The sequence below is a fragment of the Gavialis gangeticus genome, unplaced genomic scaffold (genome assembly GCF_001723915.1).
Source record: "Gavialis gangeticus isolate Ggan-Ray unplaced genomic scaffold, GavGan_comp1, whole genome shotgun sequence".
NCBI classification, from domain to species: domain Eukaryota; kingdom Metazoa; phylum Chordata; order Crocodylia; family Gavialidae; genus Gavialis; species Gavialis gangeticus.
In genome coordinates this window covers 5560616-5575787 of record NW_017729019.1, presented here as the reverse complement: position 1 = coordinate 5575787, position 15172 = coordinate 5560616, and the positions used below count along the sequence as shown (strand labels likewise).

Sequence of the window (15172 nt, the reverse complement as noted above, 5' to 3'; positions counted from 1 at the left end):
CAGCTTCTCAGATAATAAGAGCCACATAGCAGCGTTCACTTCAGTGGAGCAATGACAGTTTACACCCACTGAGGATCTAGTTCAAAGACTTTGGCAGAATTACTTACAGAGTACAGTAGGAAGGGTAAAGGGAATACAGCGTGGGTCTGTGAGGTGGTGGAGAGTATGTTAAGCAGTTGGAAATGGGAAGTGTTTTGTGTCTTATTTTGTATACAAATAAATATCTGATCAACCAATTCTGAATAATTCCTATTTTCTTTATTTCTTGATAAGAATCTTATCAATTGTACACCAGAGCAATTCTTTCCAGAGATATAATCACATACTACTAAGATGTTACTATCTAGTTCAACAGAATCATAGAGAGAAGGACCAGAAGGGACCTATAAGATCATAAAGTCCATTCCCCTGCTACAGGCAGGAGGTAATTGGGCTCATATGAGCTCAGCAGGTGCTTGTCCAACCTCCTCTTGAACACCGAAATATAATTATGGTAAATTGATTGCAGGATGGATCGTAGCACCCGCTGCTGTGTGATGTCTAAACAGACTTGGCCAGACCAACCTGGTTGTTTTCCCTGTCAAAGACGCTGTAGTACTCCCTGATGAATACATCTCCCAAGATCCACAGTCCCATATCCACTTCCTCAAAATTAGTAATGCAGCCTAGTTCATCAAGCTAGATTAGGACAAAAAGACCCCAGACAAAATAATTGGTTAGTAAGTGTTGTTTCCAGAGGAGTTTGTTCTTTCACTGTAATTCCCAACAGCTTTATTATGTCAAGTTTTACAGGGTAAAATTCTCCCGCTGGCCCCGACTAGAGCAGCAATTGGCAATATTCTTTAGCAGCCGGCTGGAATGACCCAGCTTGGATCTGACACAGGCTAGTGCTAGGACCCGACTGCTGAGACTACTTGCTTCCCCTTGCTGTGGTGCAGGGGAAGCTCCCACTGCCTGGCCATGGCATGGGCAAAGCCCCTCCACCAGCAGAATCCCATCAAAGCCCCCCAGCTCCACGGGCAGGTTCCCGTATCTCCACAGGCCGATGGTAGCCCACAGGCCATAGGTTGCCAACCCCTGTGCTAGTCACTGGAAGAGCTTTAAAGAGCCATTGTGGCTGGAACACCAGCAGGGATTTAGAGCCTTAGAAATATAGCAGAGCAGAACATCAGGTGATCATCAACTCCGCCTTGTGCCCCAAGGCAGGCTAAAACTAGATGAAGGCTAGGCTCAATGGATAGTTGTCTAACTTGTTCTTAAAACCTTAAATAATGGAGAATCACACTATCTCTAAATAGTCTGTTCTAGTGCATTTTTTCTGGTTAAAGAGTGTTTCCAAATATCTAGCTCAAATCTTCTTTTCCTCAAATGACGCCAATTCTTTCTTTTCTTTCCTCCCTGGAGAACATCCAAATACCATCATCTGAATAACAACTTCTTGCATAGTGAAGAGCTGTGATATTGTCTTCCTCCAACCCTAGTCCCCACTTTTCTACTAAACCCCACTACTTCTTTCAACTTTTCCCCATAGGTCCTGTGTCCTAAACATCTTAGGGTTTCTGTTGCTCTCCTCTGGACTCCCTGCAGCTTGCCTTCTTTAAGTACAATGTACAGACCTAGACACAACACCCATGCCGAAGCCTCATCACCACTGAGCCGAGCAAAACAACCCCTCTTCCTGTCTTACATAAGATACTGCTAATACACTCCTCAGGCAGTACGTCAGACCTCTCCTAGGAAACCTGATACAAAGCCTCCTAATGTCAGTCTTTCTACTGATTTCAGTACACTTTGGAGCAGGCTACTAACTCCTTATCCCCAAAGCCTTCCCTCAAGCATGCTCCTTACTCTGCTGCCCAAGCCCTTCCTCCTGAGCAGCTGTGCAATGGGAGGGGGCAGCTGAGCTGAGACTGAACCTAGTCCATTTAGCTGTGCCCCACTGTGCTATTGTGTCCCATGAAGAAAGGCTCCATATCATACCTTCTCAGTGTAGGCTGAAGGAGGCAGAGGGAACTGGATCCCATTGATTACAAAGATGACATCAGGCAGGCTGGGAATGTCACTGCAGTTAACATTATACTACAGAGGACTGGAAAAAAAGAGAGAATCTAGTTATGAAAGAAACAACGTAGTCATTTTATGAGGCAAAAAAGGGTAGAGGGGCTGTCTCAGAAGCTAAGTGGTCTGGGGTGTGGGTAGTACTTGGATGGGCGACCACCCTGGAATCCTATATTTGTAACAAGAAGTCATGGATGAATGCTTTGAGAAGAGTAAATTATAGAAACCTAATGAGTAGCAAGACTAAATTTGATCCTATTGTCACTGCTGAGAAATAGATGGAACTAGGCAGAGTTTGGATTTAGGTTGCTTTGGCTTTAAATTAGACAGGCATTTGGTAGAAGACAGCATTTGTTTTCTCCAAAGATCATTCAGCCACATCTGAGATGATTATTGATTCATATGTATAAAAGCCTTGATAAATGCCAACATTTTGCTCGTTAATTCCATGGATTATGAAAGCAAACCCTCACCAGTGCATCATCCTGACTGATCCAGCCCCAGAGAAAGGAGTGATCAACCCAAAAAGAAAAAATTAACTGTTGATATGACGGTCATAATAAAATAAATCCAGAGCTTCCAGCCCTTTGTCCCCCCCCACTCACAAATGTCAAGCCCTGGAGTCACCCAGGATAGTGCCCAAAGCTGGTTTATGATGAATTTTCTCCCCTAGTTATGCTGATGTAATACCTATGACATTTATGCCATTACATGGTGTAATGAAATAGGATTCCCCCCTGCACCATACTTAAAGCCCTAAGGCTTATCCCCACATATGAGTTAAACTAGGATAAGTCAAAGGTGTGTACAACCCTAATGGGCATGTTAGGCTAGTGCATGCAGTTCTGATAGCCAAGTGTACAGTGAGGAGTTATGTGGCCTTTGGCCTCCCACACTGGCCAGATCCCATGTACAGTTGGGTCAGCTGGGGGCAGCTTTCAGTGCAAGTCCAGATCGGGGCTCAAACTCATGCCTCTGGAGCTGTGGTAAGACAGACAAAACATTTTGCTGTCAGGGCCCCATCTCAAATAAAATAGTTATTTGGACCAATAGGAAGTAGGGAACTAGAATAGAAAAGGTCCCACAGGAAACCCTAGGATCAACCAGGACCCTGAGGCTTTTGCAGTGTTGCTTTTTCTGAATTACTAGTAAAGCCAAAGGAAGTGGAGTGAGGCACAGCCTGCAGGCTCTGTTGGGAATGTCCCAGGGACTGAAACCCTTTGAGTGCAGGGTGCAGTGTGACAACAGGCTCCCACAAGGACTCTCACCTCGCCATACTGTCCTGGAGCAGCTCCAACGTGTTCCTGTATACTCATAATGTCTGATACAGGCCCAACCAAGAGAGAAGCGCTGGTATCAACAATAGCTTGGCAGCCAGATTTACAGGTGATCACCTTGCCATTCACAATGATGCTGAATGACTGAAAACATAAATAAGGTGCTATAAATAAGGGGCTTATATATCAAACCAGCTCTCATTGACTGCATCCTGACGTCTGCCAGAACAAGGACTCCAGGAGGCTGGCCTCCATACAGTCAACTGCCATAACATGAGGGATGCAATCCAAAGCCCACTGAAGTCAAGAGGAGCCTTCCCACACCTGCTAAGGTTTGCAACAGCTTGAAGAGAACTGGCCCAGATTCCAGGCCAGCTCCATTGGCATAACTGAACTATGACAATTCATACAAGTTGAGGATCTGGAATGAGTCCACGCTCAGTGGGGCTGATCCAGCTCCAAGCTCCAGCTGGAGGTGATCAGGGCCCTGATTGGGTGATCCCCAGGGCCCACAGGAAGAGGTCTCACCCACACTGGCCTACATAAGCTGGTACCAGCTGGCAGAGTGTTGTCTGAGCAACTAAACTGCTTGGCTGTGTCTCCTGGGCTGTCCTGCATGGCTGCTTGCTTTCTCCTAGATCCTGAATCTTGCCTCATCTAAACCTGTGCCTTGTTCCTGCCAGTACCTTGCACTGCCTGAACCTGTGCCTCTCCTGCCTGGATCCTTCTCTATGTCCTGTCTGTCTTTACTGCTATGCCTGCCTGATCCCATGGCGTTCCTGTCCTGCCTGTTCCTGAGTGGTCCTGTCCTTGGCTTGGACTTGCTGGTATAACCAAGGGCCTTCTTTGTCCCTGATCTCATTACAACTCTGTTTTGATTCTTTGGACTCAGGCTGATATCCAGTTTGGGAATCAATTGCTTCAGACTGTTGTGAGTGGAAAGCTGCCATGAAGCAGGCACTACATTGCTTCAAAATGGCGAGGGTCAATGATTAGCTAGAGAAGAGACATCAGAGGCTAGTACTCAACATGCCAGTGCAAGCTCAACTGAGTTTTTAAGAGCAACTTGCTGCAGGACCTGCCTGTCGCACATTGGACTCCTCAGCCACTCAAGAAGCTGTGGTGGTACCCAGTAACCTACCAAGGGTGCAATCCCCATGGTCTCCCGAGACCAATGGCTGCCAATGAATGATACCCAGTTTAACCTCTGTGCTCTTTATGGCACCTCCTTCTCTACCATGTCCCCTTGGACTGACTGCCCACATCCCAGTCCAACCTTATGTGTGCCCTGTCTGTCCTACCACATATGCAGAATGGAGATGATAGCAGAAGGTCTTTATAGTAATTACTGTAAAAGTCCATGGGGATGTGAAGTGACATCATCACGGTCACCCAGTGCAAAGGTTGGGAACAGACTGGTTTCCTAAGTTCTAGGCAGATGGGGTCTGCAGCCAAATTTACAAAGTTATTTAGGCACCCAAGGATGCACGTAATACCTAATAGTGTTTACATGAGAGCCTAATGGGGTTAGACCCCACTGACATCCTGACTCCTAAAATCAATGTGAGTTAGGTACTAATGGAGGAAAAAATGGCTTTGGGTTTTTAATTGCCACTATGGAAGTGTACCAAAACCAAACATAATTATTTCATTACCTTTGTGCGTTACATACCTGTCCATTGTGATCTGCCAATAGCCCTGGTAAGAGACAGGGATCCAGTTGATGGGGCCTGTAAATTAAGATTCATCAGTTCCTCCAAAAATGACCATACTGCCAGTTTGCCCTCTAAAAATGGCAAATGTGTAGAATTACTTGAAATACCAGTGTGTTAAGTGCTGTACAAATATAGAAACTAAGACAGCCCTTTTGCCAAAGAAGTACAGTATCAATAATGGACCAATCCTTATAACAATTGCTTGCCTTAAAAAAAACCAGATAAAAAACGTGCATTTGTTTCTAACTGAATCATTTTAGAGAAATAATCAATTTAATTATATTCCCATCAGCAAGACCATCACTTCTTTTTCACCATTTGCTATTCTTCTGTTTAAAGTCATTTAAGTTATGTAGTAGGGGCAGCAGGATGTGACTTAGGTGACTGATCACACATCACAACAACTAGTGAATAATTTAGCTCTCCTAGGATACCATTCACCAGGGACCTTAGAGCGCTTTCAACAGCAGTATCCCCATTTTACAGAGCAAGAAACAAAGGCACAGAGAAGAAGATTGTCTTGCCCCAGGTCACATAGCAAGTCAGGCCAGGATGAAACTCAGGCTAGAACCGTAATCACTGCTTGCTAAAGAGTCACTGGGACTAACCCACGGACAGGGAACAGGACTTTGTTTCAATGAACAGGCAATGTGTTCTCATGGACCGTACACCACCATGGAAGTTGGGAGAGCAGGGCTCTACTCCTGGTTTTACCACTGGTGATGGGTGGCCGCAGGCAAGTCATTGCACCTCACCGTATCTGAGACTTCACATTTATAAAATGCAGCTATCAACAGCAGGGAGTAAATAGCGGATCTCGATCCAGGATTTCCCACCACACTCCTCTTGAAATGCATCGCTTCCATGTTTAGCAAGTCGCTTACCTACTCAGGTACACTGAAAACAAGTGCTGCTGCACCAAGTTTTCACTCATCATGTTATCAAAGACAGGAGTAAGCCCATCAGCAGCTAAATCTGGATAGGCCAGGCCCAGGATCCCATCAGGAAAAGTGTAGATGAAAAAGTCCCCTGGCTCACTGGTGCTCCGTGCTAAGGGCTGGTTTGTGTCCATGAGGGAGGAGATCTGGGAAAGAGAAGGGTCAGTTCTTTAGCTCCTTATCAAGCCAGAAAACCACTGAGTTGATGGGTATTTAAAGGAAATGTCATATAAAAGCAATGCTGAGTGGGTAAGGCTGTTCTCACAGGAAATGTTTTTGCTGCTCTGTGCTTTACACATCCAGAGAGCACTAGAGACAGTTTACACACACACAACTTGAGTACTCCTGGAGTCATTTACTCTGGTTTTCACTCCTCTTCTGGGGAAGCTGTGGCCACTGCCAGCTATCTCCCCTGCCACTGAGGGACCAGACACAGTCACAGTGCCTACTGTGGGCAGCAACTTGAGAGAGCTGATATGTATCCGCTCCTCAAAGTGCTCACAGCTCTCAATGCCTGGACATGTGTTGGGGACTTCACTGGAGGTACTCACCCCTGGAAAAGACAGACTGGCAGGGCTCTGGGGGATGGCAGAGTGGGTAATGTGCTTGCAGAATGGTCCCCTCCCCCAGCTGCCTATTGCAAAGATGCTGGTTTAGCACTGGGTGGATGGTCTTTACGACTGTTTGTCCACTCACTTCTGGCACCACCTCTGTGGAGAGTTATATAAGAGGGGAGCAGAAGAAACCAGTGCTCCCATGAGGTGTGAAAGAGGCAAATACTTGTGCTGTGAGTATACTCTGCATGGGCCTATGGCCAGGGCAGATGGCAGCGGGCTGTTGTAACCCCACTGGTGAGCAAGAGGTGAGCTTATAGAGCTGCAACCCAAAAAGGGTATTGTGGAGAGGCAAAGTACCCCACCCTGTGAAAAGGACACATCTTTGGAAATAACATGCCCTATGGCATGTGTCCCTGGGGCAGTGTGCCTATGTCCCACCTCTTAGCCAGGAGTTATGCACCTAAGTCCCTTTGGGGGTTTGTGTGACGGTGCCCAATTGTACAGCCAAGCCTATTTCATTGCATAGCGGGAAGGGTGTAAGTGGCTTTACTGAGTGACTCGCCATTTATTGTCTCCTCCAGAGTGAGATCTCCAGCGGGTGTAAGCTGGCACAGTGCCACCCCATTTGTGAATCACTGAAATAATGGGGAGGACTTTATCCTTTCTGCTGTATTAGTACTTACTAGCACTGTATTGGATCCCTCAACCCCAGTCATGCTGCCTGTGCCATACTGAATGGATATATTGGCCCCTGTGCCTTGGTAGGTGGAGGATTTTGACAGATCAAACCTCTGGTGATTTTCTGCAAAAGAGTATTTAGAAAAAGCATCAGCATCCAGCCCTACTGTAAAGAAGAGGATAAAGCTCAGCACATAACTGTTTAGTGTAATCAATGCTGTTAACTTCATGTTCTATATTTACAAGTACTTAGTAAAATCTAAGGTGTTTCTTTGGCCTCAGCCCACATACCATGTTTTTCTTGCATCAAAGACCTCTTCCCACCCCCCACCCCAAATCAGGGTTTAGGTATTTAGTAGGGAAGCTACTAAATACTGAATTTCTGCCTATTGGATCTCTGCCTAAAGGAGAAGCCAAATGCTTTGATTTCTTCTCCAAGATCAACTGCCCAGCAGCAGCAGTGCAATTGCCTTTCACACAGCTGAGGGAGTCAATTGATCTAATGTTTTTCACTCAACAGACGTTAATGGTCATCTCTCTCACTCTCTGTCTTTAATGGTCTTGATTTCCGTCCATTAATCACCTAACTTTTCTTCTGGCAGTTTAGATGTCTTCTAGCTACTCCTCATGTCACTTCTGTTTCACAGCCTTTTACAAAATGTTTAGCTCTGTGCCACCTCTACGAAGCCATGATTGTGGAAAAAAGTTTTTTCTTCATTTATGCTTTCCTAAAGACACACTGCATATTATTCCAGGGCATGTTGTACATGATAAAATGTGGTAATATCATTGTACCTTACAGTCTTTAATGCATTTATCCTCAAAACGTCCCTCTGGAGGAGGGCAGGGCAGTGCTGTTAGACTACGGGGGATGAAAAGGGGATAAGTGCTTCACCCCAGGTTACACGGGAACAGGGTCGGAGTCTGAGAGCGCAGATAGAAGTGCAGCCCCCCAGTATAACTGAGAACACTTTGCAGGCTCCAGGGGGAAGGGAATCTAGCTTCTGGTTCCAACTGCAACTGAAAACAGTCTGGGAGGCAGCACAGAGAGAAGTTACAGAAGACGCTCTGTTTTGAAATGTCTTCATCTGACCCCTCATGGAATGAGGTGAGTCTGATAAACAACCAGGTAAGGTCAAGTATGTGCTAAGAACAATGTCATGGTTTGATGGAGGGTGGAATATCACAGTCAGCCAATGACCCCTACTGGTCTTTGCTGCAAAAATCCTAAATAGTCTTACTTCAAACTAAATGATCCCCTCCATACCACCTGATCATCTTCCAATAACATGAGCATGCATTTTACTTCATTTGAAAATGTAGTCAGCTGTCTACAAATTTTGTCCATTTATTTTGGTAAATATATTTAGATACTTAAGTGGCTAAAATACATTCTGGTGCCTAAATGCAGCTCTAAGGTCCTGACCAAAGTCATTGAAGCCAACAGGAGCCTTTCTACTGACTTCAGTGGGCTCGATCAGGCCACAAAAGCCCTTAGCACCAGGAGCACAGCACTGTGTTCTCCTTGCTGTAGCATGGCAGGACTTGCACATCTATCCCAGGGATGCATGAGGCCAGTGCCTAAGGCCAAGTCAACTTGCAGTTACTCATCTTCTCAGTTTTCTGGGGACAAATAGGCTGGCAATTCCACCAGGACGGACACAGGTAAATGTGAACCATAGCTTAGTCCCGGACACAAACATACCACATTATCTTGAATACAACATGCACCTTTTCCCAAAAACTCATGCTGGAAATCGCAGTGTGACTTATGAGGGAAATACAGTAAGAGCAGTTTCTGCCCATTACTGAGCAGAAGTGAAAGTAAAACCTGCACTCACAGGGAGCAGAGCAATGAGCAGGCCAGGCTCCCTCGCTACTGCTATTCAATTACTTATTACAAGGGAAAATCTTCTTTTCCCTTCAATCTGCCTTTCAGAATCAGGGTACATATTTTATTCTAGGGAATTTTGTATGCGAGAAAATGTGGTGATAGGGGCTTTGGTCTATATTGGCAGGTAGACCTACCCATCCAATACATCAGCCTTGGGATCCCCAGGAAATCTGGAAAGCAACCATAATGTACTCCCCTCCCTGAAGCAAATCAATTGTACCAGAGCATAAACTCACTTCAAAGGCATTCGTTAGTGGCTCAGAGACCCCTTGGGAAGCAAACGAGCGTGCATATTTGGTGGCAATGTTACGGCGGTGGTGATACAGGTAGTCTTCCAGCAAGCCTTTCTCCCACAAGATTTCCCTCATCCTCTTGCCTTTCTGCAAAGCAACCCTTGTGTGCAAGAAAACACAAAACAAACAAAAAACCAGTCAAGAACCCCAATCAATATACTGTCCTTCCTCAGACTTTTCTTGTTCACTGAGCCTAAGGGAAACAGTTTGTATTAAAGCCATCAACTCCCATGACATGTGCAATAGGTTTCCTTATTTGGCTGATCGAATAAACATTTTAAATCAACGGAAACATTCCTCTGGTTATTAAACATGGGCATAGTCTCACCACAGCCAGCACAAGCATCTTCTCCATTTAGAATGGCCTTGTCCTTCCCATAACTTCCCATCTTTTCCCAGACTTTATCCAAAAAGGGTTCTTTTCTCCCTCCCATGTTTAAGCTTTCTACATTTCTTATCCTTCTGTTGTTAGATTAAATGACCTGGGAGCCAGAAGGAACAACGAGTTCATTTTATCTACATGCTTTTTTTTTAAAGCAAGCTGGTTAGCAGCAGTGGCAGATGAAGGAGAAGCAGTAAACCAGCAGCTTACTTGGTAAAGCCTTCAGAGAGGGCAAAAAGAGCACAGAGAACCACAAAGAACCTCATCCTTCTGTTTCTACACAGACTGCTGCAGATGCAGGACTGTTGAACATAACTTGACTACTTTTATAATCTGAAGTTGACCCTCTTCAGGGGGGGGAGCTTCAGGAAATCAGATTACAGTAGAAATTCCAGCTAATTTTGGTGATAGCAGATCACTTTGCAAACACCCCAACAGCTGACCAAGGACTAGCCCCATAGCAAACAATTTCCAACGGCAGTACATTGCACCAAAGAACAGTGCACATGTTACTTGCTGCAGTAGATTGTGCCTTTGATAATCATTTGGAGTGCTTTAATCATTCACTGGTTTATACTTTCCTTTTTGGATTCAGCTTTTATTTCCTCCTCTTGCCTTGGATAACTTTGAATGAGACCCTGGCTGGTTTCATCTCTTTTTACTCCATTGCCACCCGGGGAATGGATATACGTACCTATATCCCAGTGCAGCATATTGGGTTTACTGATTCCAGTCCCTAACGTCTATGAAAATATGAAATTAAATGTCTAGGGAATGCAGCCATAATGCATGTAATGTAAGTGAAAATGGGTGGGAGGCTGAGCTAGTGATGTAGAGTAAATGAAGGCACCAGTCAGGAAAGTGAAAGTGTTTTGGTGCCATCTTTTAAGAACCTAGATGCAGTGTAGCAATGCTGCAGTCTGAAGATGAACAATTGGCCTTTAACCAATCTTCGGCAAGGGATGGGTCACAGAAGCACCTTCACCCATCAGTGGCAAGGGGTGGGATTGCCATGAAATGCCTGTGAAATGGGCTCTGTGCCCTGCAAGCAGGCCATGAAAACCCTTTGTCTCACCATGATTTAAGCAGGTCCATAGTAATAGTCTGCTTGCAGTTAGCAAACTGCTACATGAGGCTGGACGTGGACTGATGAATCCAAAACTGGTGGGACGTACACCAGTAACAGGTTAACTTAGATTCTTTCCACTTTAATTCTCCACCACATTGGGCAATTTAATGGCTTGTCTTCTACTTTTTCTATTGGTGTAATGTTAATGACAACAGTGTACTATATCATCTCTCTATGCCCCCAGTCTGCTAAAATACCATCTCTTCCCTTCATTTGCTCTCTGTCCCTGCCTTTCCATACCTCTTTCTACACCACAATCTGTCCTCTGTCCCTTTTCATAGTTGCATAGTTTCATAGATGTTAGGGGCTAGAAGGGACCTTACAAGATCAATGGTGTGGCAGCAGAGTAGGGGGTGCTACTATGCAGAGACACCAGCCTCACTGTGCCAGGCCCAAAACCTCACTCTGAGGGTCTCCCACAGGGAACCTACAGCTGGCTGTCCTGCTTTCTGGAACGCTCCGGCAAGCCTAGGGTAACACTGCCGCCACCCAGGCACTGGTCTCTTGCAGGATTCTGTGCAGCCCGGGGCACAAAGATGTCATGAACCTAGGGGGTGCTTTACCCACAGTAGTATTTCTGGGTACTTCTTTCAGCCTGAAGCATCCCAAGATAGTATCAGGAAGAACTGAGGGAAAATAAAAAGACAAACTTCACTGGCTAGGCAGAGAGCAGAAGACCTCTCCCTCTCTTAGTATCCAACAATGCAGGATGTAACCTAATACCTTTATTGATCAGAGAGAGTGGGGATTGGACAAATAAGTTAGAATACACTTTGAGCAAACAAAAACAACTTGAGTCTTTACAGAGTCTGGGTACAGTGACCCTTTTAAGATGTGACTTGCCTATATTTAATTCCTAACTCCTGGCATGTTTCCCAGTTTCTACTTACATAATTCACCAGGCCACTGCCTGGGGTACTTGCCTGTAGTTTCCAGATGACCACCAGAAGGAAGAGAGAGTGCTCCCCTCTCCCCTTTGGAATTTTATCTGTCCAGGTCACCTGATGGACCAGCCTGATCCAAGAGGAGCAGTGAGGGAGAGGGGTCACCTGGGCAGTGAGGGAGAGGGGTCTCCAAGTGAGGGTTAGAGTGAGAGGAAGGGGATTTCTTCACATCTCCCCTTCCCCTTTTCTAGAAAGTCTGTGCCCATAGCTTTTCAGGGCTGTGGGCACTGGCATCCCTACATTTAGGAAGGATTTTCATTACATAAAGAAAACCACACAAAGCACAGAACTAACTATAATGACAACACATATAGAACACAAGAAACATTTGGGGATGTCATGCACTAGAGTGCTTTGGGATGGGCCTGCGGTTTCCTGCCTGTTACCCAGAATATTTTCTGGACGGTGAGTCTGCCACCACATTCTGGCATCCCTTTATGTGTTCTACTTTCATGTTGATCTCCTGAAGCTGCCATGCCCACCTTTGAAGCTTGGCACTGGTATTCTGCATTATTTGCAGCCATTGAGGTGGGGCATGGTCTGTTAGAACCGTGGACTTCCATCCCCACAAGTAAGTTCCCAGCTTGTTCAGTGCCCAGAAGATTGCCAAGCTCTCCCTCTGCACAGAAGATAGGTTCTGTTCATGGGGAATCAACATCTTGCCTAAGCAAGCCATTGGGTGTCGTGTCCCTTTGCGTTCCTGCAGGAGCATAGCTCCAAGTCTGGTGTCTGAGGCCTCAAAGAAGGGCTTATCATAATCTGGTGCCCTCAAAATCAGCTGTCTGATCAGGGCAGCTTTCAAGGTGTTAATTGCCTGTTGACATTCCTGCACCTAGCTTACCTGATCAGAGCATGCTTGTCTTGTCAGCTCATGCAGGGGAGCAGCTATTGCCCCAAAGGAGGGGACAAACCTTCTGTAAGTACCTGGCCAGGCCAAGAAAATCTCTAACCTGCTTCTTAGTTTGTGGGGGTGGCCAGTTTCTAATGGCCTCAATCTTGTTCCACATCAAGGTCATTTTGCCCCCATCCAGACAGTGTCCCAAATACACCACCTCAAGCAATGCCAACTGACATTTTTTTTGCTTTTACTGTTAGTCCAAACTCTTTAATCCTTTCCAGCACAGTGGTTAGATGAATCAGGTGTGAGTCAAAGTCCTGGTTAAGGATGGTGATGTCATTGATGTAGGCCACAGTAAACTTCTCAAATCTATGTAGCAAGTTATTAATGAGTTTTTGAAAGGATTCAGGAGAATTGAGCATATCAAAAGAGAGGACTGTGAACTCAGACATCCTAAAGGCATGTTGAAGACAGCCTTGGCTGCAGCATCCACATCTAGTGACATCTGCCAAAACCCCTTGGGTAGATTGGGAGTAGAGATGAACTTGGCTAGGCCAGGGTGTCAAGCAGGAGCCCATACTGGGTATAAGATAAGCATCGGGGGTGGTGATCATATTCAACTTCCTGCAGTCCACACAGAACCTGATGGATCCATCCTGCTTTTGGACGAGCACCACAGGGCTTGCCCAGAAACTTGTCAAAGCCCAAATCACCCCTAGCTTTAGCATTTTAGTGTCAGCTCACATGTTATCTCTTCAAGCAGCTTCCTGTTGACTGGATAGGGCATTGAATGGATCGGGCAATGTCAGCCAGGATCTATAGTGTGTACTGCCAGCTCCATCCTCCCTGGTTTGTTTGAGAACACTATTTTGAAGTCTTGGAGAGCTTCACACAGCTTCTCTCTATCCTGATGGAGAAGATGATCAGTCAGGGGAAGCTCCTCTATCTCTGCTTCCCCCTCCCAATCAGCGCACAGGACCAACTCCTCCTGTTCCTCAGGGGATTCATCGGCAGAGGAAATCCAAAGTATGACATTATTCTTGTCATAGTAAGGTTTGAGCATGTTTACATGCTCCAGCTTAGGCATTTTACTTGACTTATTCATGGCAACAACATAAGTCACATCAGCCAGCTTGTCCTGGTTGATATGAGGACTTTCCCAAGCTGCCTGAAGTTTGTCTGACTTTAATGGCAGAAAAACTGTAACCTTATTCCCCAGCTCAAAGGTATGTGAACGAGCCCCCTTGTCATACCAGACACTGCTTCTCCTGGGCCTGGGCCAGGGAGTCTCACACCACCTTCATCATGTCAACCAGCTTTTGGGGAAAGTCTCACACATACTCTACCACCGATATTTTGGAGGAGATCTTCCCTTCCCACTCCTCTTTCACAAGATCAAGAGGGCTCCTAACTTACATCCCGAACATCAACTCAGTGGCTGAGAACCCGGTAGACTCCTGAGTTACCTCCCTGTAAGCAAAGAGCAGGTGTGGAAGCTTCTCATCCCTGTCGTTGGAGTGAGAGTCCACATAGGGCTTCAGCATGCCCTTCAGGGTTCTCTTGAACTTCTCTACTAGCCCATAGGTCTGTGGGTGATAGGCTGTGGTCTTGAGGTGTTTAACTCCAGAGCACTTCCACAGGCACTCCATTACCTCTGCTAGTAAGTTTTCTGGATCCTCTTCTTCTTTGTATGAAGTGAAGTCTTTGGGGTAACCTTGCGGGGTTTAGCTTGCCTTGTTCAGTGCAGCTCAGCCTCACACTGGTGATGTGCCTCCTGGGCTTCTACCTCTTGTTTCAACTGAAGTATCTTGATCTTGTGCTTGCACTGTGCCTCTTGGGCTTCTAACTCTCGCTGGCATTGTTCAACCTTGTACTTGCACTGCTCAGCCTTGTACTTGTGCTACACCACCTGGGCACAGGACAAGCTCCTTGAGTAGTTCCAGCTCCTAGGGACCCCCGAGGGAATGGGCTACTTTGACTGCACTCCCACTTGGAACCAGGGTGGGAGGTCCCTGGGCTTGATCACTGGCCCACAGGGACCTAATCAGGTCCTTTCTCTTGTGGTCCTCAGAGTCAGGGAGGCCTCTCTGAGTCAGTCTGTACAGCAGGTCTTTCACAGACATTTTGGCATACTTATTGGCCATTCTAGCTAAGCCATGTCCGGTTGACCCGATGCCAAATCAATAACTTGATTGCTCAGAGGTTTTCAGTGACTATGATTCTCCCCCCAAGGTTATGCCTTCCAGACAGCAGTCTGAGGGATCCTAGATCAATCACCACGTGTGGCGGCACAGTAGGGGAAGCTACTATGTAGAGACACCTGCCTCACTGTACCAGACCCAAAACCTTGCTTTGACGGTCTCCCTTGGGGAGCCTACAGCTGGCTGAACCCCCATAAGCCCAGGGCGCACAGACCCCACAAACCTAGGGGGTGCTTTGCCCACAGTAATATTTCTGGGTACTTCTTTC

General features: G+C 46.1%; 1 pseudogene; it reads right to left on the bottom strand.

The window, feature by feature from the left end:
- Positions 1–540: 540 nt before the first annotated feature.
- Positions 541–14352, bottom strand: LOC109295078 (annotated as a pseudogene).
- Positions 14353–15172: the final 820 nt, after the last annotated feature.